This window comes from Bombyx mandarina, chromosome 01, assembly GCF_030267445.1.
Source record: "Bombyx mandarina strain Sakado chromosome 01, ASM3026744v2".
NCBI lineage: Eukaryota > Metazoa > Arthropoda > Insecta > Lepidoptera > Bombycidae > Bombyx > Bombyx mandarina.
In genome coordinates this window covers 4,552,533-4,579,834 of record NC_143208.1, presented here as the reverse complement: position 1 = coordinate 4,579,834, position 27,302 = coordinate 4,552,533, and the positions used below count along the sequence as shown (strand labels likewise).

The window sequence follows — 27,302 nt, the reverse complement described above, 5'->3', positions numbered from 1 at the left end:
TGTTATTGAAACAAGACTCACATGCCCACCGTTTCATGATTGATTCAACGTGAGTAAAGCAATGTTTGCACTTTGTTCCGTTATACCGCGTGACCCTCACATTGCACGCTCAGAATTGATAGTGTAAAATGATAAAGGCTACACACACATAGAATTAAAAGACTCGTTTTAAATGAAAATAATATGAACAGTATTTGATTTTGTTTTTCATATTATTTGTAAGGTTTCCTAATTCATTAGCTAATTACCTATTTATTTGTATTTTTTTTATAATATAGTTGTAGTTTTTTGAGGAATAACTTATGATAAGCCGTCATCTGGCTTTTTTTTTATTGTCCTTGTAGGCAGACGAGCATACGGCCCACCTGATGGTAAGTGGTTACCGTCGCCCATGGACTTCAGCAATGCCAGGGGCAGAGCTAAGCCGCTGGCGACCGCTTAATACTATCCACAAGCCTCGTTTGAAGAAGTTAACCTCGTTTAACCATCCCACCGCCCGATACCGGAGTAAGATTCGTCACTCCAATCTAAAACTACTCCTGTTTATCCACTGTGTGTTTTGAGTGATCGTTTTTTCCACGTACTGTCCCTTTCTGGACCGGACTTCGCTCTATGTGTTCTCCCGAGCATTAAGACATTTCCTTCAATCCAAGTTTGAAGAAAGCCTTTAATGGCAGACAACTACTTGACTGTGCCCCTGTAATTATTAATTGTATGAGGGACGGGGATCAGTCACCAGTATAATACCATACCATACAATACCATATTGCAGTACGATACATTATCTATTCAGATATTCGAATTGGTAGAATTAATGAATGAAGCAAAGCAAATAAGTTCAGTGCACATTTATTCGTCTATCTAATCAACCATATTTACTTGCACACTTCTCAAAAACTATATCACCGATTAGACAGTGACTTTACTTGTTGTTGGATGTATTAAGAGCCCAAACGAATAGGTACGACCACACTGCCGCACAGTGGGTCGATTCTATGATTTTAGTGACTTAGGGACCAACTTTGTTTTTTTATAAAAAATTTTATGTAGATAGATAGAGCTCGTTAATCTCAATAATAATTGTTTTGGGCAAAAATTACAAAAACTTTATAGTTTGGTCAGAAAAATGTGTTTTGTGATTTTTTTGTATGGAGCGGGTCACATTAAATTAAATTCCTGCTAAGTACCGCGAGGTCCCGCTTTGAAACTTTATTTTCCTTATACCTTGTCTAGTCTACTATCATTTGATGCTATGAACATGTGCATAAAGTTGCAACTCTGCCAAATAAATGGATCGAAAAAAATTAATAAATACATAGAATAAAAACCTTTATATTTTTTTTCGTAAGTGCTTTTAAGTTAAATTTGATATGGATTAGTAACTAAAAGCACGTAATGATACCCATAATTACATAATACCTAACAACAATACATTTAGTATGTCTCTAATGAAGCAATCTCTCTAAATATTATATATTTTGTTTCACCTTTCGATCTTTGGGTCAGAAGACGAAAGAAGATTTTGTAAAATATCCTCATTAGTCGACGTCCTACTTCTCATTCTTGAATAACAACTCTCTGTATATTTCCGAAAATCTTTATTGGGAGCTTCCGCTGCCTCTTCCGAGAGTTTACCTATACGAATGGCACCAAAGTTCTTCATTATTGTATATCACTGCCATGTGCCAACAATTTATGAATACTGGAAGGTATACAATATAATACCAGGGATATAAATTAACATACAATACTGCAGTATATCTAAAAAATTCGGAAAAATTGGAAACGCGCTCTCCAGATGCAACAGAGTGAAGAATTACGTGAAACCTCTCTATTAAATCTTTACGTATTCCTTTATGCGGGCTGTTTCTTCTGCATCCCTGAAAAATCTTCTGGCAGTATTGCCATCATTGGTTATTCTTACTCCTTGCTTGACAACATCTATAAGTAAACCGCATTCCTTTTTAAACGCTTGCTGTATAGCACTTTTTCTGGTTGTTATTTTTTCTTTGTCATCGCCCCTTGCAACTCCATTTCTTGAAGTCCAAACGATAAGACGTAAACAAAAAAAGTGTCATTTTAAAAATTATCTCACAGGAAACTACATACGATGAAAAAATTGTGAAGTAATAAAATTATATTTACCGATATGAAGTAAGCACTCCATGCATCTTATCCAGGTATGTAAAGATGGCATTCCATACTGGAATATTTCTTCATTATTTTCTCTTTGATAAGCAAGTCACTCCAAAAAACTCTGACGGTTTTGCTTTGCAAATATCACAGACAGCAGAAAATGTTTCTGACAAATATGAGGTTATTTTGCCGTCTATCATCATCATGTGCAATTGATGCTTAACTTCAACTTGTTTGATTTTTGATGGCTGAAGTCTTTCTATTTCTTCTGTTATGCTAGCTTTTATAATTGTCACTGTTGACTGCGTTTCTTTTGTAAATTTAAACATTATTGGACGGCAATAAAAAGTTGATGAGGGTAGGTCGTTTTCCCAAAAAATTGTTCTATCAAATTTCTGAAGCCTTATAGGAACTAGACTGACCATGAAAATAGATGAATCATCAAACTCTGTTTCAGTTTTTTGTTTATAATTACTTTGACCTAGGGCTCTATCAAAGCCTATTTGCTTATAAGCAGTAGCTCTCTTGCAGAGTTCAAATCCGAAGTAATCACATCTAAAAGCCTATATAGCGCCAAGTTTAGTAATGCTTGCATTTTAATAGCAGCTCCTTCTTCAGTAATAATTACCTCGTCTTTCCCTGGATAACATTTGGTCTTTTCTTGCTTAATTTTATATTAAGAAGGGTATAAATCAGACCTATTTTCACTTGCTGCTTCTCTTAGGTTTATATACTGCCACTTAATTTAAGTGAAACTAATATTGCCTCATCGGTAGAATATGTACTACTTTTCACTTTACTTGTAATTAAATACTCCTTAACTTTTTCTAGATCTTCGGGGTGATTTGACAAGTGGTTCATTATTTCTCCTACATCTTCATTTCTAGTGTTTCTCAAACTAGCAATTGTAGTAGCTTTCATTTCATCCGGGGATAACGAAAGCGATTGGTAAATTTGTTCAATGCGTCTTCGTTTTTGCCTGGATCCCAATTCTTCAAAAGGTTTTCGAGGTGCAAAAATAGATGTCGAGGCTTCTGTAGTACATTTGAGGGTGGTACATTTTGAACATCTTCAGTATTAGAAATCTCGAGCCTTTCATGTGCAGTGTTGATAGCTTCAGATATCATTCCTTCGGGCCAGTTTATTGCACATTCTAACCAATCACATTTTTTTCTTATAAACTGTGCTAACATGCGACTACTTCGTTTCCATATTGCACTTATATTTGAACAAAATTGCGTACAGAATTTTTAGAGCTCAACATTTTTCTCTTCGGTCACGTTTATTTGATTTTGTAGGAATTGAAAGAGTTTTTTATTATCAGACAGCGACTGTAGTTGCTCTCTTAAAATCTTAATTCTAAATTGTTAACAAAATTATCAATTATAACGGAAACAGCAAGATCACAACGACAATCACGAGATGTTAGTAGTAGTACGAATAAACGAACACTAGTTAGTATATAATAAGCATAGTCACTTTATACTTCCAGTGACAAACAAATGTTTACTATATTTTCTACTACCCAGTAATGGCTGCTTAAATAATTATCCTCATTAAATAATGTTAACTATCCTAATAATTAGAGAGATTGCTTAATTAGAGACCTACTAAATGTATTGTTGTTAGGTATTATGTAATTATGGGTATCATTACTTGCTTTTACTTACTAATCCATATCAAATTTAACTTAAAAGCACTTACGAAAAAAAAAAAAGGTTTTTATTCTATGTATTTATTAATTTTTTTCGATCCATTTATTTGGCAGAGTTGCAACTTTATGCACATGTTCATAGCATCAAATGATAGTAGACTAAGCAAGGTATAAGGAAAATAAAGTTTCAAAGCGGGACCTCGCGGTACTTAGCAGGAATTTAATTTAATGTGACCCGCTCCATACAAAAAAATCACAAAACACATTTTTCTGACCAAACTATAAAGTTATTGTAATTTTTGCCCAAAACAATTATTATTGAGATTAACGAGCTCTATCTATCTACATAAAAAAAATTATAAAAAAACAAAGTTAGTCCCTAAGTCACTAAAATCACAGTATCGACCCACTGTGTGCCGCTTACGATCGAAAAGCAATCACGACTTTTAGTTTGAACAGTGGGACCGTCGTCACACAATACAATAGAGACTATCAATATCTCCATTGTATCGTATCTCGGCGGTGTTTACGCAGTGATGATCATGGCCTTTGGTAACGTTCAACTCAAGGAGAGCTATTAGATCGTATATCTTGTGCAACATAAAATTATGTCGATTTGAAAACTACAGTACTACGGCCGAGTAGCGAATCGGACCAAAATTTAAGTTAACCATTTATAATTCTGGTTATTTTCTTCAGACTTAATATGACATTGTTAGGTCAAAGTGACAAAATTATTGTGCTGTTATCAGTTTGCTTAGTGCGAGTTTTTAAACTTCTCGATCGCGTAAAAGCTAACTCAAATTTGCATGGAGTTGGAACAGCGGCCCTAGCAGCAAATGAAGGTAAGCTGAAGCTAAAGAAAGAAGCAGCCGGAAGCTGAGAAGTTAAAAACTTGCACTAAGCACACAGGTCTCGATACGTGTACAAATCTTCAAATTAATCACACGTCCTGAACTTTATGAAAATATTTCGTTGAAAGATTTCTTTGCACAGATACGGGTCAGGATAATAAACTCCAGTAATATACTCGTACTAGCCGTACTCGCCCGCTTCGCTGAGCATTTAAAATTAGCATTATTATTTATTATCATTATTATTAGGGAGTCCAACACCCATATAAATATTAGCCTATCCATTACGTACATCTATTTTCTACATGGGTACCAAGTTTCAAGTCAATCGGATGCATGGTTCAGTAGTTATAACGGAACATCCGTAAAAACCATTGTAGATTTATATATTAACATAGATAAATTTTCTGATAATATTAAGGAGATCACGTGAGACCACTTCGATGCCTCCAATGAACACTACTCTAACTCGAAGTTTTAAAATTTTCGTTTTTCACGAAAATCGCTTCACTATTTTAAAAGTATTACAAATTCATTATTGATGGTGTTCGAAGCAAGAGTAAATCAGCTAGTTACACAAGAATAAACCATAAATATATCTGCAATAATAAAGATTTTATCAACTTTTTTCGTTTAAACGTTCCTCCTGTAAACCTACGAAGTGTAGTGTAGAGTAGTGTTCATTGGAGGCATCGACTTGATAATGACACGTTGTGACGTATGTCAGATCCGAGCATGAGTCTCCCGGCGTGTCAATAAACAACACGAGACAAAATCAATTGGTCGTGAATCGAATTAGGAATGAAGATGATGAGGTTGTGACCCTTAATGTGTGCTTACAAACGTGCTCCATTACATTTCTTCAAATTGAGTGGGGTTTTCTTACATTTGTTGATTGGAAATGACTACGTGCTTGAGAATTACGGTTTGTTTCGTGACAGTATTGCTTTAAAAACCCAAAAAAAAAAAACGCACTTAAATAGCCAGCCAGAAATTATAACATACATTGTTTGACTATCTTGACTGTAATCAGATTATTAGGCCAGAGTAAAATAAAATGTATAGAACAAATTAACATATATCTTTTTTCTTTTTTTTTATTGGTTAGATGTGTGGACGAGCTCACAGCCCACCTGGTGTTAAGTGGTTACTGGAGCCCATAGACATCTACAACGTAAATGCGCCACACACCTTGAGATATAGTTCTAAGGTCTCAGCATAGTCACAACGGCTGCCCCACCCTTCAAACCGAAACGCATTACTGCTTCACGGCACGTATCTGAAATTTAAAAGTTTCAATATAAACACCTTCAATTAAATGATTACGTTGTCCCCGCCTGCGATACCTTTATTTTATAATAATAATTCCTTTTTTTATTTTTTTTATTTAGTATTTAAAATGAAATCGGAAAATTTGTTACATTTTACATAATTACTGCATATTTATTAGTTAAATGATACAATAAAATATAATTGCTATAAAACTAAATTAATTAATTTATAATTAAGTAACTCATAAGTTTGCAAGAAATAGGTTAGGCAATAATACAATTAATAAGTAGATACTATTATATCTTCATCCTTTTTTTTGTTGGTACACTTAAGAAACAAAAAACACATGTATACGATCGAAAAACATTTCCGTCTGCAGTCTGGGGCAATACAAAATCGTCTGATAATAAAATTAATGATCAATACGAGAGATTTTAAAAAAAATGTTAAAATAGATCGACAAACAATGAGACTTTACTACTTTGTCTTTGCCTATTTATATATAGATAACGAAGTCTTAATAACAGCTAAATAACTGATAAGCTCCCAATGTTATATGGTATCGTATATTGAAATACCGTTTTCAGTTAACATTGATTCTTTTATCCTAATCCATCATAGGATTATGTTGGCAAAGTCAAAATTCGACGGGACGATAAGGAATTTAATGAAGCCCAATTTTGTATTTATTTAATATTTTTTATTAGCTATTCACGAACTTTAATGTTAGCTATGTTAGTCAAAATGTAATGCGTACAAATCTTCATGTGTCAGTGGCGATCATTGGGTGAACTCTAATGAAATAATTGTAAATAGACATGCTTTAACAAAAACCGACTTCAAATAGAAAAAAAAAAGATACTCCAAAACACATTAATATACACTAAAAACAATAATCATCGGAATCGGTTGGCGTGATATTGAGTTATTCATTTATTTGTCGCGCACGTACTTAATGCAAATTTAAGACTTATATGGTTTTCTCATGGACACCACTATCAGAACTGTACTAAATTGAAATGGGACCACACGGGAAGCGTCAGCTTTCTAACAAAAAAAAGTATCATCAAAATCGATTCACCCATTCAAAAGTTATGAGGTAACAACAAAGATAAAAAAATAGTCGAATTGAGAACCTCCTCTTTTTTGAAGTCGGTTAATTAAATCGACTAAATTATAGAATTTTATTGAATTAAATATAAATGTTTCTATTAAATGTAGAATCAACTTGGTTTTGGGTTATATATTGACGGGTACTTGATGGGTCGCTAGTTACTACAATATCCTGCTTATTTTTTTTGTAAAGCAATACGATTTGAGGAGTTAATAATAATTGTTATTGCAATGCATATCTAAACGCCCATGTTTCGACAGCTGGAGGCATTCGCTTTGTGATAACTGCGGTTCCCGGCAATCGATTCAACGCCAGCCATCTAAGACAATCACACACAAAACCTCCGGGTACTATGTTCTATTGATAGTACAAGAGAAACTGATTACTATGCTAGTGTTTCCGATAAACTATCTAATGTTCCAATTTCCGTCGATTAATTCCCTACCGCACGATGCGGTCTGCATCCGGATTCTAGCAATATCAGAAATACACAATAGTATTATCAGTATTATCACGCAGTAACAACTAAAAATACTGGTAAATAGGTTTCAGGTGTAAAGCACCTTCTTATAAATTTTGTCAGAGGCAAATACGAAAAATAAATTGTTTCCTCAAACTAATGGATCTTATCAAAATATAACCCCTTGCGTTTCTCGCTGACTCTTTTTAGTGGTTTACATTTACAATTAGCATCCGATGGTAGATTCAACGCAGCACTGTTTTTGCTAGGGCAGATGTAAGCAAATTATTTTCAGCTGAGCTGCGTAAGCTGAAGTCGGATTAGACCCTACAAGCTAATGGTAGAGAGCTAGGCAAAAAAGAGTAGAAAAAATCACTGCTCATCTTTTATTAAGCTATACGAAAACTCCTGCATTCGGATTTAATTAAATCCCATATTTATAAAAAGTTTTTCATAGTTAAGGCCCGGTACTGAAATATGACCATAATTAATTTGAATTATAAGTTTGAGCATTATTATGATTCTACTGTCAAAGACAATAATCTTCTTTAAAATCTTCCATAATCACAGATTGCGTCAAGGCTACACTAACTAATACTAACACTAACACACAAGGCTAAATTCAGAAACGGGAAAATTTGGACTGCACTGCTTCGTTTTCGTAAATTGGAATCACTTTAATAATTTAGTACTCAACGAAAAGAATCATATATATATAAATTAAGTATTTTTATATTATGATGTGTGTCATACACGAATAGCTAAAGTCCTGTAAAGCGCAGAGCGAGACGGGCAGAAATAGGCCATGTTGCATCCTAGCGAAGGGTGCAAGGGATGCGGTAGTCAGTGCTTCGAAATTGAAGAGAGCGCGCTAGGTCCTGAAACAGGCTAAAAGTACTACTTTTCAGTGATTAAAATTTTTAATTTAAATTCATTTTTCGTTTTGCCTATGACTTTAAATAAATAAGATGTGATTTTCGTTCAACGAATATTTTGGACGTATTCTCGTGAACATGAATCCATTAAACTTTGTGGTGAGGTGTTCTACTTTCGAATCCGATTCAGATGTGAGTTTTAGCATTATTAATTGTTTTTTTTAAACATATATTATGAGAATTCAACCAGCACATTTATCAAATCAAATGCGTACTTTGGCGGACTAAACAACTTTAAACGAGATGGTTTTAATATGGACTAAAGTAAAAACGCAGTAAGGGTTGAATTCAATAAAATATATATTCGTTTTGTTGTACTATATTAACTATATTAATAATAAAAAAAGAATGAATGATGTCACTGAAAGATGTGGAGTCTTCTTTCCTGCTACGAAAATTCGTTGATGAGTAAAAATTTATAACATTAAACTCATTACAAAAAATTACAAGAATTTCAATTTACCACCGTTAGCGGCGAGTGCTGTATAATTAATCTTGAAAGTGAATTGGTATTATATTTTTAACGTAAATTGCTAGTAGGTATAATAGACATATTTTTCCATATGCAAGTTTTATCCAATACCAAACTATGATGGCCTGTAATCAATATTAGAAGGCATTTCCGCGGAGTTGAGTCAAACAATAGTAACGAATGTTAAGTTTCCTGAAGGATAGGATATAAGGCTTGAAGCATTGCGTAGTTATCACCATATTGAGAATGAATGCATCGATTTCACGCGCTTATGTTTTTATTGTTATAATATATAGTGCAAAAATATATTTTTCGAAATAGTTTGTGGATGCTATAAAACGATTGTCAACTTTTTAATATCATGAGGTGTATCGAACGTGCTCGGTGTAACAACAACAATATAACTTCTATATATTAATACGTGAAGCAAAAACTTTGTATCCCTTTTTACGAAAATTGCGCGGAGGAGTATGAAATTTTCCACACTTATAGAGAATATAGAGAAGAAGTGCACAATGCTAATATTTTTTTAAAATAATGCATAAAAGATACATTAAATCAATAAAGAAAACATTACACACACTACATACCATGTATTTGACGCACACACGCATGCATACTGTTTATTGTCAAACTTTTGTTCTTGACGTCGGCTGTCAAATTGAGATTAAATATTGTTTGTCTTTGTTAATATTTTTTATAGTGTAGCCTTGGCAAAATTTGTGATTATAGAAGTATAAAATACAATCATAATAGTGTACAAACTTACAATTCCAATTAATTATAGTGGAATTTCGACTACTGCGGGACCTCTAGTATAAATAAAATGGAATAATTTCTTACATGTCTATTTTACTAGGTCGTTCAATTAAAATTACCCATTGGTGCATCTCTTAGTACGTTTCCATGATTACATTCTTCGGTGAAATGTCTAATCAATAGCCACCTGATGGAATTGGCGTTCGACGAGATTCATTTAACCGTTAACTTATTTACGGAATCCTCTAGAGAGTACATCAGTGCTAGAAGATTTTGAAATTGTCTTTAATAAGTTTATGTAATAACTATAACTAGAGGGCCCGTAGTTGTCAAAATTCGACTATAATTAATTGGAATTGTAAGTTTGTACACTATTATGATTGTATTTTATACTTCTATAATCACAAATTTTGCCACATATTAAAAAAATATTATCATTGTGCACTTCTTCTTTATATTCTCTATAAGTGTGGAAAATTTCATACTCATCCGTGCGCGCAATTTTCGTAAACAGGGATACAAAGTTTTTGCTTCACCTATTAATATATAGATTGGTGATAACCAATAATTTGTGTACTGCGAAGTTGTTGAACGTCTTAGTATATATATAGTAAGTAATCAATTACGACGAATCCAATTACATTAATTTGAGTGGAATAATTACTAACGAGGGTATTAAACAAGCTTTCTGAGACCATAGTAGAATTTGCCGTATTTAAATTTACACGTTTCTCGTTGTTTTATTATAATTTCATGCATATTATAAACTGATCAATAAAGACGTGCTGTTGATGATTTATCGAAATTTCTTTATTAACAAGAACAGACTAAAGTGGTTCGGAAATTTCTTTCCTTTCGCTGTTCGAAGAAATTGCCTTACGGTTCCGTTGACTAATAATAATCACGTTTAAGCTTTTGATATTTAATTATTTCAACTTGAAGCGGAATTCCGATTTCTGCAGGCAATTGCATAAAGTTTCTTGAGTAAGGCCTCTATTCATTTTAGATTCATTTAATAGAATATCGCGGCTTAGTGAGGAATAAATTAAAATAAACGCCATAAAGTGTGAAAAACGTTTCCTTGTGTGTGTTTTGTTCTGATTTTCTTCAAATTATAGTTTATATGCGTTGTTATTCCTAGATCGTTAGTCATTTGTGAACATGTGCTAATTACGTATTATATTTAAAAAAAAAATACCAGTCTCCAGTATTCGAACACCAGGTGTCTTATCCTTTAGGCTACGACAACTTATAATATTATAATGTTCTTTCATTTTGTAATAATAAATATGTGGCTTTAAATGTAAAAATTTACTTGGTGGTGGTAGGACCTCTTGTCAGTCCGCGCGGCTAGGTACCACCACACTGCCTATTTCTGCCGTGAAGCAATAATACGTTTCGGTTTGAAGGGTGGGGCAGCCGTTGTAACTATACTTGAGACCTAAGAACTTATATCTCAAGGTGGGTGGCGCATGTACGTTGTAGATGTCTATGGGCTCCAGTGACCACTTAACACCAGGTGGGCTGTGAGCTCGTCCACCCATCTAAGCAATAAAAAAAAAAGAATTATATTCAAACTGAAATATAAATGGTTCTTTAAATTACATACATCACATTTAGTTAGATTTTTATATCATTTACTGATTTTAAGAGAACTTATGAACATAAAATATAATCGAGTCTGTCCCGTGTAACTGTTGCGTTGGCGTGCCACCTGCTGATGCAACGCTGGTCCGGGAATCGAAACACGGACCGCAGCAACCGCGACGTCAGTCATCAGATAGCCATTACTATCAGACGATCGAATGTTTTTCAGAAACTTCGGATAATAGTTTTAGACGAGAAGCCTACAATTTGGCTCAATGAGCTTTTTCAATTCAGTAATAACGTATTTGGTAGTAAATGTGTAATAATGTAAGGTTTTCATGGTTATTTACAGGTTTTTTTTACACAGCGAACCGCTTTTTTTTATCAATGTTTGTAGTCAATACCAGTAATTGTGTTAGCATTTAATGTGAGATCAATGTATATGATACCTGTAATGTTCTATGCTGATGTATAACATGTTGGTACCCAATAAATAAAATAAAAATATATACACGAACATCATTGAATATTTTGTTACACTCTACATTGTTCCGTACAAAAATAGTCATTTTATTCATACTTTGAACATAGTAAGAAAATTTAATTCATATTAAATTTGAATGCTATTTTCAGATTACACTATAAAATTATAATTCAAGCTTAGTATCAAAATAAACTTTACAAATTAACGTTAGGTAACGAAAAATAAATATGAGCATTAAAATCACTTGACAACTAATTTGAAACACTTTTAACTCATCCAACATTAAAATTTTCTATAAACATTTTTATTCATTTAACTTTAATAATGATACATTGTGGGCTTGAGGCATCCTCTATCAATCGACCAAGGGTGGTGTAGAGAGGTATTTTGTAGGTGCATTGCGTTATTGACAAAAATTATCGTATGTGTATTGTTATATATTATTATTATACAGAAGATACAGCGCCGTATATACCTACATACCAATTTTATACTAAACTTTCAAAAAATTATCTACTATCGGTTATAACCAAAATCATACATGACAACGAAGTATGAAAAATAGCTCTTAAAATAGTTATCGAACTTCGACATCGACATAGTTACATTTCAATTTAAAATAACGTCAAAGTAAAAATGAACTTTCACCTTTACCTTTATAACTTCAAACGGGTCGAAGTCTGTAACACGTATGAGTTCATACTTCATTAGTTTCATATGCATAATAATGTATTTATATCACATGCGTCAGACTTTACTTCTAAGGAAAAGGGATATACGACAGGTTTTATAACAAATCTATCTATCTATATATATATAAAAATGTATTGCTGTTCGTTAGTCTCGCTAAAACTCGAGAACGGCTGGACCGGTTTGGCTAATTTTGGTCTTGAATTACTTGGGAAGTCCAGAGAAGGCTTAAAAGGTAAATAAATATGAAAATGCTCGGAATTAAATAAAAATAACAATTTTGTTTTTCCTTTGATGTGTCTCCCATCGGGCGGACTCCTTTTGTTTGTTTTAAGTTTATTTTATACAAAAGTTTAGGTCTTTTATTTATCGATTGAGGCACTACGAAGTCTGCCGGGACAGCTAGTAAGATAATAAAAATATATGAAAAAAACATGAAAACTAAATATGTGGATTTTACTATCGCGCTAAAATACACTGAGCAGTAGCCTCGTAGGTTGTGGCCTGGCATACCCTTGACATTACTAATGACCGGTAATAAGCGATTTCCTATACGCGTGATCCTTAACATTCGTATTGTCAGGAAAATGTTTCCCTAGCTCAATAAGATAAAATAACCGCATACAATCCGGTGGATTATGAGCTAGTATGCCTTCGATATCAAGATAAACTTGTTGGAAAAGGAAAAATCAAAAGAATAGTCATAATATTAAATATTACCGACATATCATAGGAATAGAATTAATGATGTAAAGATTTATACATATATAGATTTGAAAAGGAAATATAATGCTATTACCGTATTCAAATTAAAAGATAAAAAATACACTAAACTAATGGATTGATCAACATAAAGCAAATAAATAGAACATCACTAACAAAGTACTTAAAATATTTCAAGGAAGAAGAAAACTTTAAATTATTAACCTTTTTTACTTTCGTAACCACAAAGTTTTAATATCATTAAACAAGGCTCGATTGACTCAATTTTACATACATATCTATCTAAATTAACTCCATTGACACTATTGACTCACAGCATCTCATCGCAATTTTAGACTAAAAAAACAACGAATTTCGTTTTAGGAACTATCGTTATGTACCCTTTTCGTCTTGAAGACCAAGTTTTTTTTTACATCATACTTACATGGCAACCCGTTATCGTGCTATTTTGAAATAAATATTTAAATAGAATTGACTCGAGTCTTGATAAAAACAAAACCTGCACACATATACATCACTTTATAATCTAGTACGTTAAAACTTAAATCCTATTTAATTGAAATCGAAGCCAATTTGACAAGTAGCATCAAACGCTAACTCTATCAGCTGCTTTTTTTTTAATTAACCATAATTGCCGTGATTCGCAACAGAGTATCTCGAATCATTCACAACTCGTTAAACAGTTTCGATACTTCGATACATTTACCAATCGAAAAGAATCGATATTAGAATTAATTGTCAAACTTATAATTAGATTGTAGGTGGTGATTGATACATCACTTTATAATATTGTACGCTAAAACATAAATCCTATATAATTAAAAACGAAGTCAATTTGACAATTAGCATCAAACGCTAACTCTATCAGCTGCTTTTTTTTTAATTAACCATAATTGCCGTGATTCGCAACAGAATATCTCGAATCATTAACAATTCGTTAAACAGTTTCGATACATTTACCAATCGAAAAGAATCGATATTAGAATTAATTGTCAAACTTATAATTAGATTGTAGGTGGTGATTGATACATCACTTTATAATATTGTACGCTAAAACATAAATCCTATATAATTAAAAACGAAGCAATTTGACAAGTAGCATCAAACGCTAACTCTATCAGCTGCTTTTTTTTTTTAATTAACCATAATTGCCGTGATTCGCAACAGAATATCTCGAATCATTAACAATTCGTTAAACAGTTTCGATACATTTACCAATCGAAAAGAATCGATATTAGAATTAATTGTCAAACCTATAATTAGATTGTAGGTGGTGAGTGAGGCCGTTGTTCCCAGTTCCGCAGTGTTCGTAGGCGACTAAAGCCGTGCGGATATGCCTGAACTGATACTGTTGCGGTCGCCAACGTCACACGACCTTCGGCACACGACCTAGTTTGCTGTTCAAACGTTCTCTGATGCCGGCACCGACAATCTCCTTGTACATACATACATTTGTTGCTTTCGTCACTATGCTTTGTATGCAAACTTTTCCTGTTCGAATCGATCACAATAAATGTTAGGTATCGATATTTCGCATAGATAATTTTTTTTTACGTAATAGCACCATGCCACTTTCTTGCAAATATTTTTTTTTGTAACTTAGTTGTGTGGACGAGCTCACAGCCCACCTGGTGTTAAGTGGTTACTGGAGCCCATAGACATTTACAACGTAAATGCGCCACACACCTTGAGATATATGTTCTAAGGTCTGAGTATAGTCACAACGGCTGCCCCACCCTTTAAACCAAAACGCATTACTGCTTCACGGCAGTAATAGGCGGGGCGGTGATACCTACCCGTGCGGACTCACTCACAAGAGGTCTTACCACCAGTAAAGGATGAAAATTGTAAATTGAAGTAAACGTAAGATTAAACCGTAAATTATTTTACTAAAAGTGAAGCCTGACAAGCATAGTTCATGAAAGCAATAAATGACAACGGATTTAATATTTAGATTCCACATTCACATTTTTTGTTTTATCATTAATTAAAATATCGACATTCCAAAATCCTAACCGTAAGTTTTTGTTTTTTTTATTTTTCAATGCTACCACGAAAACACTTTCGCGCAACCCAAGCACAAGTACACTCAGACTCCGAATGCAAAGGTCTTTAACGAGAATACTTCAACCGTGACTCGTGCCGTACTCCGTGCAGTGGTCAGGGTTATAAAACCAACGAGGCGATAATTAAAAGTTACCGGCGACCCATTGAATGTCGCGGCTACTCGACGTCATTAGTCCAGTTCAGTAACCGCTCTCACCTGACGCAATGATATGATAATTACTAGATGGTGACCGCTTGATTCGTATCTGCAATTTTATATCAGCTACTGTTTTTAGTAAATATTATGAGTTTATAAATCCAAGAAATTGCAGTATAACATCAGAATATTACATCATTAAAATAATAATGGATTTACATATATGAAAAGGTCGTAACCTATTATGTTTATTTTTATATTGCCCCCAAATTCACAATTGAATAATATGTTTTTGTGTTATTTGATAATATAAACAATTTTACTAATAAAATTCCATGAAAATACATATATCCTGTAAACACGACAAGTCAAATTCTAACAACATTTAATCTATTTTGGTAATTACCATGTTTTAAAAATAATTTCAGAAGCTTTTAACTGTCAGCAAGGGTTCGACAACGATTCAAATATTATTGAACTTTATCTCGTTTTCTGCAAATTACAAAATTATCCTTCAGTTTCAGTTCAGCGGTTTCGATTAATTCGGTAAAATTTCGTTCAATTAACTTTAATGATCAGTCGCTGTGTTCGCAGTTTTGTTCGAGTGGACCTCTCGTGTGTAAAGCGGTGTTATATTTTTTTCACCTACTCAATTATAGTAAAAACTAGCCGCACTCGCCCGCTTAGCTGGGCATTTAAAATTAACACTATTATTTATTGTCATTATTATTAGGGAGTCCAACACTTATATAAATATTAGCCTATCCATTAAGTACATGTATTTTCTACATGGATACCAAGTTTCAAGTCAATCGGATGCATGGTTCAGTAGTTATAACGGCACATCCGTAAAAACCACTGTAGATTTATACCTAGTCAGGTCATAAATTCTGTCACATGTTTAATGTAAAATAATTAAAACAAGTATATTCATTATGTATGGTATATGAATGGATACCAAAATGAACTTAACAAAACATAGATTCTTATGACACTAAAGTTTATTCAAAATGACCTCCGTGATTTTGAATACAGGCCTTCAATCTGCGCGGCCAGTCGTCTATCGCAGCACGAACGAGGTCCATGTCAATATCGGCGGCTGCCTTAATCAAGGATGTTTTGAGTGACTCCAAATTGGGATGAGGCTTTGAGCACGCCTTTTCCTCCAAGTGTTGCCATATCTTGTAATCTAACGGATTCAAATCTGGACTGGAGGAGGGCCAGTCTTCGTGTCGGATGAAGTCGATTTCACGCGCCGCCAGCCAGTCTTGTGTGCTCTTCGCTCTATGAGCTGGCGCCGAATCTTGTTGGAATACCTAGTGCCTGTTATTGAACATGGTATGAGAAACAGGTTCCACAAGGTTCGTCAGGACTGTATTTTAATACACAACTGCATTCGTTTTTACACCTTTCTCACAAAAATGTACCTCTGTTAAGCCCCAATAAGAAACTCCCAACCATACCATGAGCGAGGATGGAAAATGACCTCGTTGGACACGCGGAATACGTTTGCTCGCTTCTTCACTACTGTGTACACCTTATCATTTTGTTTGTTGTAGCTCTCTTCTACGGTAAAAATTTTTTCATCCGAAAAAAGAATTTCCCGATATTTTTTTCCCGCGTACCGCTTCAACAAAGCGCGGCATCTCTTCAGTCTCAGGTCCATTAGACGAGCATTCAAACGATGTCCTGTTTTTCTTCGATATGCCCGAAGCCCTAAGTCTTCATTTAACACCCTTTTCACCGTGGTTCTGCTTAACCCCATCTGAAGAGCCAACAGTTTCTGCTTACGTTTGGGATTTCTTTGAATTCGCGCCTTCACAGCTTTTATCACTGCTGGAGTCCTAACAGACCGAGGGCGACCACTTCTTGACCTGTCATCTACACTAGAGTCTTCATTGTATCGTTTGATGGTACGATAAACGAATCTTTTGGTTATATTCAAATTTTTCAGTATGTTAAAAATTTTAATTGGCGCGTAACCGCAACGATGCAACGCAATAACTGCAACACGGTCTTCTTTAAGCGTCCACTCCATATTTAAAAATGAGTAAAATTCTAAAAGTATACATTTTTATTTTCATGAACAATTCGGAATTCGAATTCAATAAACTTTTTTGTGGCCAGCATTCTAAAAGAAAAGTTTTTACTGTGTGACAATACTTATGACCTGACTAGTTATATTAGTATAGATTTGAAAGAAAAAAAAAACGAACACAGGGTCTACCAATCAAAAACTGACTGAAATTTCACTAACTACACTTAAATTGCCATACGTTTCTGAACTAGGCTCAGTACTTCCAGTCTCTGGCTCATCAAAAATTAACAAAAGAGAGCTGCTTATAAATAATGAATATACCGAACGTTTCTAAAAACAATCTCAAATAAATTTACGATGCTCTTTCATTAGGAGCGCTCGTTTATAAATTCGAATTATTTAATGTAGCTCACAAACGTAAAAACAATACAGTAATTTCTTTACATGACATCCTTCTTACTACATAAAAAAATATATTTTGTTATATGCATAATTTTGCTTGTGAAATCAGTCGAATACTTTTTATCTTACAACCTATAGAATAAGGTTCAAAATTGTATTTACAAAATAAACATACTTTTTGTCTTAAAACCTATAGTATAAGGTTCATAATTGTATTTACAAAATAAACGAATTCCGTCCTTGCGTCGTCCGTCCTTGCGCTGCTGACACGTGTATATACTATCCACGTGATAGTGGATTCAATATGCAATGTGCAACACTGAAGTGATGCTTCATTAATTTATAATAATAACATAAATACTCGGTGATTTAATGAACGCATTATACTGCTGTTGAATAAACATCGCATAGAAAAAGTGTTTTGGAAAAAGCGAACTAGGTCTTTCTTAATGTTTTACAGACAATTAAATTTCTATTCATATAAAAGTCGATGTCTGCATGTATGTACATATATACCTAGTCAGGTCATAAATTCTGTCACATGTTTAATGTAAAATAATTGAAACAAGTTTATTCATTATGTAACCATTCATATACCAAAATGAACTTAACAAAACATAGATTCTTATGACACTAAAATTTATTCAAAATAACCTCCGTGATTTTGAATACAGGCCTTCAATCTGCGCGGCCAGTCGTCTATCGCAGCACGAACGAGGTCCATGTCAATATCGGCGGCTGCCTTAATCAAGGATGTCTTGAGTGACTCCAAATTAGGATGAGGCTTTGAGCACGCCTTTTCCTCCAAGTGTTGCCATATCTTGTAATCTAACGGATTCAAATCTGGACTGGAGGAGGGCCAGTCTTCGTGCCGGATGAAGTCGATTTCACGCGCCGCCAGCCAGTCTTGTGTGCTCTTCGCTCTATGAGCTGGCGCCGAATCTTGTTGGAATACCCAGTGCCTGTTATTGAAGATGGTATGAGAAACAGGTTCCACAAGGTTCGTCAGGACTGTATTTTGATACACAACTGCATTCGTTTTTACACCTTTCTCACAAAAATATACCTCTGTTAAGCCCCAATAAGAAACTCACAACCATACCATGAGCGAGGATGGAAAATTACCTCGTTGGACACGCGGAATACGGTTGCTCGCTTCTTCACTACTGTGTGCGTACACCTTATCATTTTGTTTGTTGTAGCTCTCTTCTAGGGTAAAAAATTTTTCATCCGAAAAAAGAATTTCCCGATATTTTTTTCCCGCGTACCGCTTCAACAAAGCACGGCATCTCTTCAGTCTCAGGTCCATTAGACGAGCATTCAAACGATGTCCTGTTTTTCTTCGATATGCCCGAAGCGCTAAGTCTTCATTTAACACCCTTTTCACCGTGGTTCTGCTTAACCCCATCTGAAGGGCCAACCATTTCTGCTTACGTTTGGGATTTCTTTGAATTCGCGCCTTCACAGCTTTTATCGCTGCTGGAGTCCTAACAGACCGAGGGCGACCACTTCTTGACCTGTCATCTACACTAGAGTCTTCATTGTATCGTTTGATGGTACGATAAACGAATCTTTTGGTTATATTCAAAATTTTCAGTATGTTAAAAATTTGAATTGGCGCGTAACCGCAACGATGCAACGCAATAACTGCAACACGGTCTTCTTTAAGCGTCCACTCCATATTTAAAAATGAGTAAAATTCTAAAAGTATACATTTTTATTTTCATGAACAATTCGACATTCGAATTCAATAAACTTTTTTGTGGCCAGCATTCTAAAAGAAAAGTTTTTACTGTGTGACAATACTTATGACCTGACTAGGTATGATGATTTCGATGAAATTTGAAGGACTTTTTCAAGTGACCCAGCGATGTGAAATTTGGTAGCAACGGGACGAAATTCGGAATACGGTCCACCTGATGGTAAGTGGTTACCGTCGCTCATGGACGTCAGCAATTTCAGGGGCAGACCCAAGCCGCTGCCTACCAAACACTATATAGACGGTTTTCGTTGTTAAAGAAAACTCGTCCATTGTAAAAATAGAATAATAATATGTATTGAAATAGCACTCTTTAAGTTATTTTTGACGGCAACGAATTGCTTGAAAATTCAGCTGAAACCGTATCTTTGCGATGTAACATAGCAATAATAGAATGCCCAACGTAACGTTAAAACAATAGCAAATCTTTGAATCTTATTGTAAATTACCTAGACCTCATTAGAGTAAAATAAAATTGAATGCTGCACTGAAAATACCTCCAGTATCTATTTGTTTGTCTATTAAAGATATTATTGTATTGCATGTTAAAACTCTTCGTGTTGCATATAAATATTTTTTTCTCTATTTAGGTTGGATATGATGCTATTTTGAGACACAGAAACGAAAAACTGCTTATAAAGCATAATAATAATTAGTAACAATATGCTGTGTGTATCCAATTGCGTACGCATTTTTTTTTGCCTAAACGTAATACAAATAATAAACGTATCAATGGCATGTTTTTTTTTTATTAATCCTATTAACTTTATTCGAGCTTGCGTAACAATTAATGACTGCAGGGCTTTTGTTACTCAACTTTGTGCTAAATATGGTTTCAATTTAAGAAATTGGTAAAATTAATTTCGATGATTTTATCAATATTTACGGTGGTACCGTACCGTACTTAAACCTAGCATTGTTCCAGTTAAACTATCTGGAAAATAACTCCGTAAATAAGAAGTTGTGAGGAATATGAGTTAAGGCGCCTAATCTCTAATTGTTATTTCGACAACACAGGTAGCACAAGGATTTTTTTAAGTCCAAGGATTTTTTATTTGTAAAACTATTAAAAGAGTGTTAAGCCTGCCATAGTCACGAATAATGTGTTTTAAAAAATCAATCAAACAAACAGGTGATGAGACCATAAATCTGTATTCAGATAAAAAGTTCAAAAGTTTAACTTTAAGGAAGCTCAGCAACTTAAACGATCTTTGAAAATGAGCACCTATGAACAGTCGAAAGCAATTTAATGGACTATGACTTTCATTCTTGACGTCACGTCTGTCTATTTCTTCATTTAATTATAAAAGTAAGCCCTTGTCTCTCTCGATCATATTTTCCGACGTTTTTAATTTAAAACTTTGTATAGCGTAAACCCGGATAAGAGCGTCTTCGATTGTAACGTTTAACCAGCCTTGTCTTGTGTTCCCGTTTCCAGCATTCTCTATTCCGTCGTTTCATACTTTCTTTTGAGTGGATGGATTTATTTATATGTACAACTAAAGAGCAACTGCTTCGAGTGTGTTGTCTCGTCAGCATCAATATCAAATAGCACCTGTACGTCTTTTCCACATACTGAAATCGTTTATTGCTTCACATTCACAACAATTATTTAAATATTTGATCACCTGTTTTATTTTCGAGTTACTAACTAGATCAGAAATTACAAATTTATATTATAGTATTTCGGGTATTTTTTGTTAACGTAAACATTTACAGGAAAACATTCAAATGTGTAATTTACAAGGTAAAAATGTGTGTGGAATATTGGTTTTCCAAATATTGCTTTATGATATAATAATATGGATGCAAATTTAAACCACAAGGCAAAGTCACACACACGAGTACTATAGTCGTAAATATCTGTAGACATTCGTCTGATCGATGACTGATAAAACGAATAAAATTTCTATTTTCATTCTTTCGTTTCCTACGTAATCTGTCAAGATTGAGTGAGGATAAGATTTCATAACACCCGAAGAATTTTATCAAAATTGTTCCACAGGTACTTTCAATAAAACGACATTATCCGAAATTTTGCAAAGCGACAAAAGATTGTTATTCATTGCAACGAACAGCCCATCAAAACAATCAAATGGATTCTTTTCTTGAAGTAAATCCAAAAAGAGAACTTAAAAACGAATTGATTACGCGATCATGTCAATTTTTTGTCCTATCTAGTTTAGCTACGCCTGGACAGGTAGGTGAGCTCACGGGCTCAACCTGAGAGAATTTGCTAATATTAGTCCCTAGCAAGCATTGAGAAGATCCGGCGAGAAACTCAGTAGGCGATATCAACTTAGTCTCAATTAAAATAACCACTATTAGAAGACTAACACTTTCACCGCTGACACGTGTTGCGAATAACATGTTGTGCTTTACACGTGTTGCTATGTCGCCATCGGACATCGTTACGACCTCAAGTGCAGCGTACAATTATAATTAATATTTGTTGTAGGCATTAACGTATTTACTGCACGTTTTGTCTGTTAACGAATTCTGTGTATTTTGTCACTGAAATGGCCAACTTTAAAGCATGTACCTAATTAATTTAAAACTTTAACTATAATATTTATTTGATGGTAACAAATGTGCGATTAAACCGTCAAAGTTTAAATTAAGTCTATTATTCGCGAGAACGGAAGAAAATATTAATTCATTTAATTTTTGTAGCCTATAACTAAATCTAAATCTAATGTATTGTTAGCGCTTATTAAATTTCACTGTAAAAATTACTGTTGATGAAGACTGTACCGAGAATTACATAGTTCATACGGTCGAGCCCCCAAACTAGTCTTTCGCCTCAAACGTGCCTTCTTTATCAAATGCGCCCTTTGCCCTTCATCAATGTACGGATAATGGAAACATATCGTTGACTGATAACGCTATACCGCTCGACTGCGAAGCGGATCTTGCTTTGTACTTTGTAGAGAGGGGTTTCGCATTTAGTCTTGTTGGGCCACCCAGAACTGGTACCGCGCGGTTTTACGTCCCAGCCATTATGACGAACCAAAAAACGTCCGGACGCGCTTACTGACTCAGCCAGTCAGTTGTCAGTTGTGTGATGTGTCAGTGTGATACAGTTCGCTGAGGAGGTCTGACGTGTGTCCGTTATCGCGTCTGTCTTACGCAAACTCGAATATCACTAGTATTCTGCGATCTGATATTTAGTTCCAAAGAAATAATTCTGTGATTTAATTTATTTTATTTATATAGCAATTTTTCAAACATTAAATAAAATGTCTCTGGAATTGGAAGATTACACGGGAGCGACGGGAGACGTCTTTGAAGATTTTCTCATCATCTTTCGCAGATGTTTGGCAAAGGTAAATGGCAATCTAAATTTGGGTTAGCTAATAGCTAGTCTCTGTCCGGTTAACGAAGCCAACAGTCTACTACAGTTGACGTACATACGTTATTGATTTTATCGATACCTAGTGTGATTGCTTAATTTAAAAATGGATATGAACTCTTATTTAGACTTCTGGGATTACATGTTAAAGGTACATAAAACTCACAATAACCTTTGCGTAATAATTAAATTAATTGGAACGTTTTCAAAAACTACAAAGATTAAAATCTATTTTGATCCGGACACGTGAAATTTCGTAAAGCCGCCAAACTCTCCTACGACATTGAAATACACGTCATCAGCCTTTTACGTTTGTTGCCTGATTAAAAAATCCCACGTGTTTGATTTTTCCATAATTGAGAGTGACAGTTTAAGCGGTGCCGAACTATGCTAAACGAATGCCGATAGTAACGTTATCGTGAAACGTATTTATGTTAATTTTGTAATAGTGACCTTGCGTGGCTGTTACCTAGGCGACCGCAGTGGGTATGCTTGTTAGCTCTGCGAAATTCGGAACACTTGTGAACACTTCCTATTTTAAATTTCTCAAGTGAAATTCGTTGATCAGAAATTTATCATACACATTCCACCATATACATTTACACAAAAAGCTGAGCGTCTATCCGGCAGCATTGCGAATAACTTTCTTAGTTTAATTAGAACTTTCACTTTTACATTTTGCTCGAATATCGAACTCTGTGTAAAATTCACAGTAAACGAAAATTTCGAAAGTGTGCCATCACAGTCTTTTAAATATAAATCAGCTTACTTCAATGCTGGAAACAGTTAAATATCGACATCGAATATATTTATTTGGCAAAATAACACATTATTAAATGTAATAATGTATTATTTAGAAAAATACTAATACATGAGAGTTTTTGGTCAGTGTCAGATAAATTCATTGAGTTAAACACCACGCACAACTGCACACAGCTAGTTTCAATGTCATAACCGTAATATTGTAATGAATTATTAGAACTGAAACGGCACGAACTAAGCGAATTTCTGCGATTCTCCAACACAGAACGTTTTAATTGTTAAAAACATCGAATATATCGATGGTTAAAAAAGCTATTTCAAAAGGTACCACGTTCTCTTAATACCTTAAGACTTCAGGTAATAATAAAATGAAATTAAACTTCATACAAAAAGGCAAGAAAATATTTTCGTTTCTATTAATTATTTAAAATTGCAAGCATTTAGAAATTAGTCTGAATTAATTTAAAGATACAAATACTCCATTATGTCAAATATTGTTCAGTTAATTGCTTGGAAACTATTGATTTTAGAAAAATAAAAATGTACGAAGTGCTTGTATGAGTAGATCCAAAAAAAAGCAAGCACATTCATTCATGAAAGGAATGACTCCTTTCATAAAATGAACTCATTAGTTGAGTTCGGAAACATGAAACTGTCTGGAAATTTGAAAGGTTTATTTAAACGATGAGACGATTTATGTTTTAATTGAAGCAATTAAGTATGTATACTTAGTCTGGACATAAATACTGTTACAATTAAAAATAAACAAAATATTACGTTTGAATTTGGAATCTGTCATTTTTATATGATTGCTCATTGAGTTTTCTCATTTTGGCGCCAATACATTGTACAATATTTTGCGATATTAAAATGGAGTGGGGTGATAAAGAGAACCGAATCACTGTGATTGCATTACACAGAGCAGGTGTGGAGCCAAATGCAATTTTTAAAACTCTCCATACGCTTGGTATTAGTAAAATGTTTGTGTACCGGGCTATTAATAGGTGGAATGAGACCTCCTCTGTTTGTGACAGAAAAAGATCTGGCCGTCCACGTAGTGTTCGTTCGAAAAAGGTGGTGAAAGCAGTAAGGGAAAGAATTCGAAGAAATCCTGTCCGAAAGCAAAAGATTTTATCTCGGGAGATGAAGATAGCACCTACAACCATGTCGTGTATTTTAAAAGATGACTTAGGACTTGCAGCCTATAAGACACGTACTGGTCATTTCTTAACTGATAGTTTAAAAGAGAATAGGGTGGTAAAATCGAAACAACTACTGAAGCGGTACGCAAAGGGAGGTCATAGAAATTTTTTGTTTACGGATGAGAAATTTTTTACAATTGAGCAACATTTTAACAAACAAAATGACCGTATTTATGCTCAAATCTCTAAGGAAGCTTCCCAATTAGTCCACAGAGTGCAACGTGGGCACTATCCGACTCCAGTGATGGTTTGGTGGGGTATTAGCTATGAAGAAGTGACTGAGCCATACTTTTGTGAAAAAGGTATCAAAAGATCGGCACAAGTGTATCAAGATACCATTCTTAAGAAGGTAGTGAAACCCCTTAACAACATCATGTTCCATAATCAAGAATGGTCCTTCCAGCAAAACTCGGCGCCAGGTCATAAAGCTCGGTCTACGCAGTCTTGGTTGGAAACGAACGTTTCGGACTTCATCAGAGCTGAAGACTGGCCGTCGTCTGGTTCCGATTTTAATCCGCTCAATTATGATTTATGGTCAGTTTTAGAGAGTACGGCTTGCTCTAAACGCCATGATAATTTGGAGTCCCTAAAACAATCCGTACGATTGGCAGTGAAATTTTTTCCCATGGAAAGAGTGCGTGCTTCTATTGATAACTAGCCTCAACGTTTAAAGGACTGTATTGCAGCCAAAGGAGACCACTTCGAATAAGCTTTTTATACTTTAAATTGTTTTATATTTATGTATTAAATTAACACACTGTTTTTACAGTGTGTTAGTTATATATGTTATTATGTTATATATGTTATATATGTGTTAGTAATAAATGTTATTTGTAATAGATTTTTTTTTCCTTTGTCTCAGTATTTATGGCAAGACTAGGTAGTAATAACAAATATTGTTAATAAGAAACAATAAAAAAAGATCAGATTGAATATTAAATTTTTAAAGTTAAGCTATATTCTATATCAGCGAAAATTAAATATTTAATTTCCAAATAACGCAACGAAATTTAGTCCAATGCTTATAGTTGACTTTGCACTTGATGACAATGGCAGTCTTTTTGACGAAGAAAATTTTGCATCAATCGACATCTTTCAATGAATCTATAAATTCCAAATACACGTATGTTGGGTGTGCCGGCTAAAATGTTTTTGCAAAACGTATAATTTGCAAGATTTGACAGACATAAAGTTCTTTTTTTGCACTTTCGTATGCTAAAATTTAAATATAAATTTAACATCCATACAAATATTTATAAAAACTGCTGAAATTGATATTATTAAATGTAAAAGAAGTAACATGCCGCCCTATGCGAATTTACAAAATCGCACGCACAATACGTCCACTGCTGTCGAAATATCGAGGCTAAGCAAACATTAGTAAGTGCATCACTGATATACATTTTAACATCTTATCAGAACAAGAAAGATAGGCAGTCTGATATCGTAATTTTATTGGCTTATTTTAAGTGTCTACAAAGATCAATTTGTTCATTTTGAACCTTGAGTAGGTATACTTTTATTTTATTTTATTTTTATTGCTTAGATAGGTGGACGAGTTCACAGCCCACCTGGTGTTAAGTGGTTACTGGAGCCCATAGACATCTACGACGTAAATGCGCCACCCACCTTGAGATATCAATTCTATGGTCTCAGTATAGTTACAACGGCTGCTCCGCCCTTCAAACCGAAACGCCATACTGCTTCATGGCAGAAATAAGCAGGGCGGTGGTACCTACCCGCGCGGATTCACCAGAGATCCTACCACCAGTAAATCATACTTGCAATTAAATGTGTAACAACGACACCTTTTACCGGATTTCATCTTTGCTCGATTAATATTCCAAACTTTCAAAATAGGCAGATATTACATGCGTACCAAAGTTGACAATTACTTTTAATCTTTAATCTTCCTCTTTTACAATAACAATTGCCCATTACCATGATTCTACAACGTATAACGTCATTGCTGTCAGCTGTGACGTATTCAGCACTACATATTCAGGTCGATAAACGTTGACGGCTTAAAACGCCACTTTATTATAACTCTTATCGCCTTAACTAACCAGTAATAATATTCGTTATCATCCCAAAAAGTATTTTATTTAATAAACTTATACTGCTCCCAAAATGTCTGATGACGTTAAATTTTTGTAATTGAATTTGGGTCTTGCAGTGAAACATCATTTATTATAATGAATGATCATGAATGAAACATCATTTATGAATGATGTTATAAAAAAATTTATTAGAATTAACATAAAATGAGGAAATTTAAAAAAAAATATACGGCAATAAAGGGAAATTTGCGTGAATCATCATAAAATATAATATAATAGCGTCATAGATTAAAATTTGAATTAATTATAATTTACTGGGAAGTCCGCAGAATGCGTTGCTATATAAAGGTAACAAACAACACTTGTTATCGAAAAATGTTTCGT

At 34.1% G+C, this 27,302-nt stretch overlaps 1 protein-coding gene and 1 long non-coding RNA gene across 2 annotated transcripts in view; one reads left to right on the top strand and one right to left on the bottom strand.

Moving 5' to 3' along the window:
- Positions 1-27,302, top strand: part of SCaMC (Short Calcium-binding Mitochondrial Carrier) — a 63,393-nt gene that overhangs the window by 22,134 nt on the left and 13,957 nt on the right. The window lies entirely within an intron of this gene.
- On the bottom strand, positions 1,580-2,506 carry LOC149503464 (uncharacterized). Its single transcript, XR_016323163.1, has 2 exons — positions 2,146-2,506; positions 1,580-2,036 (listed from the first exon to the last, which is right to left on the bottom strand). It is a non-coding gene; the product is annotated as an uncharacterized LOC149503464 (long non-coding RNA).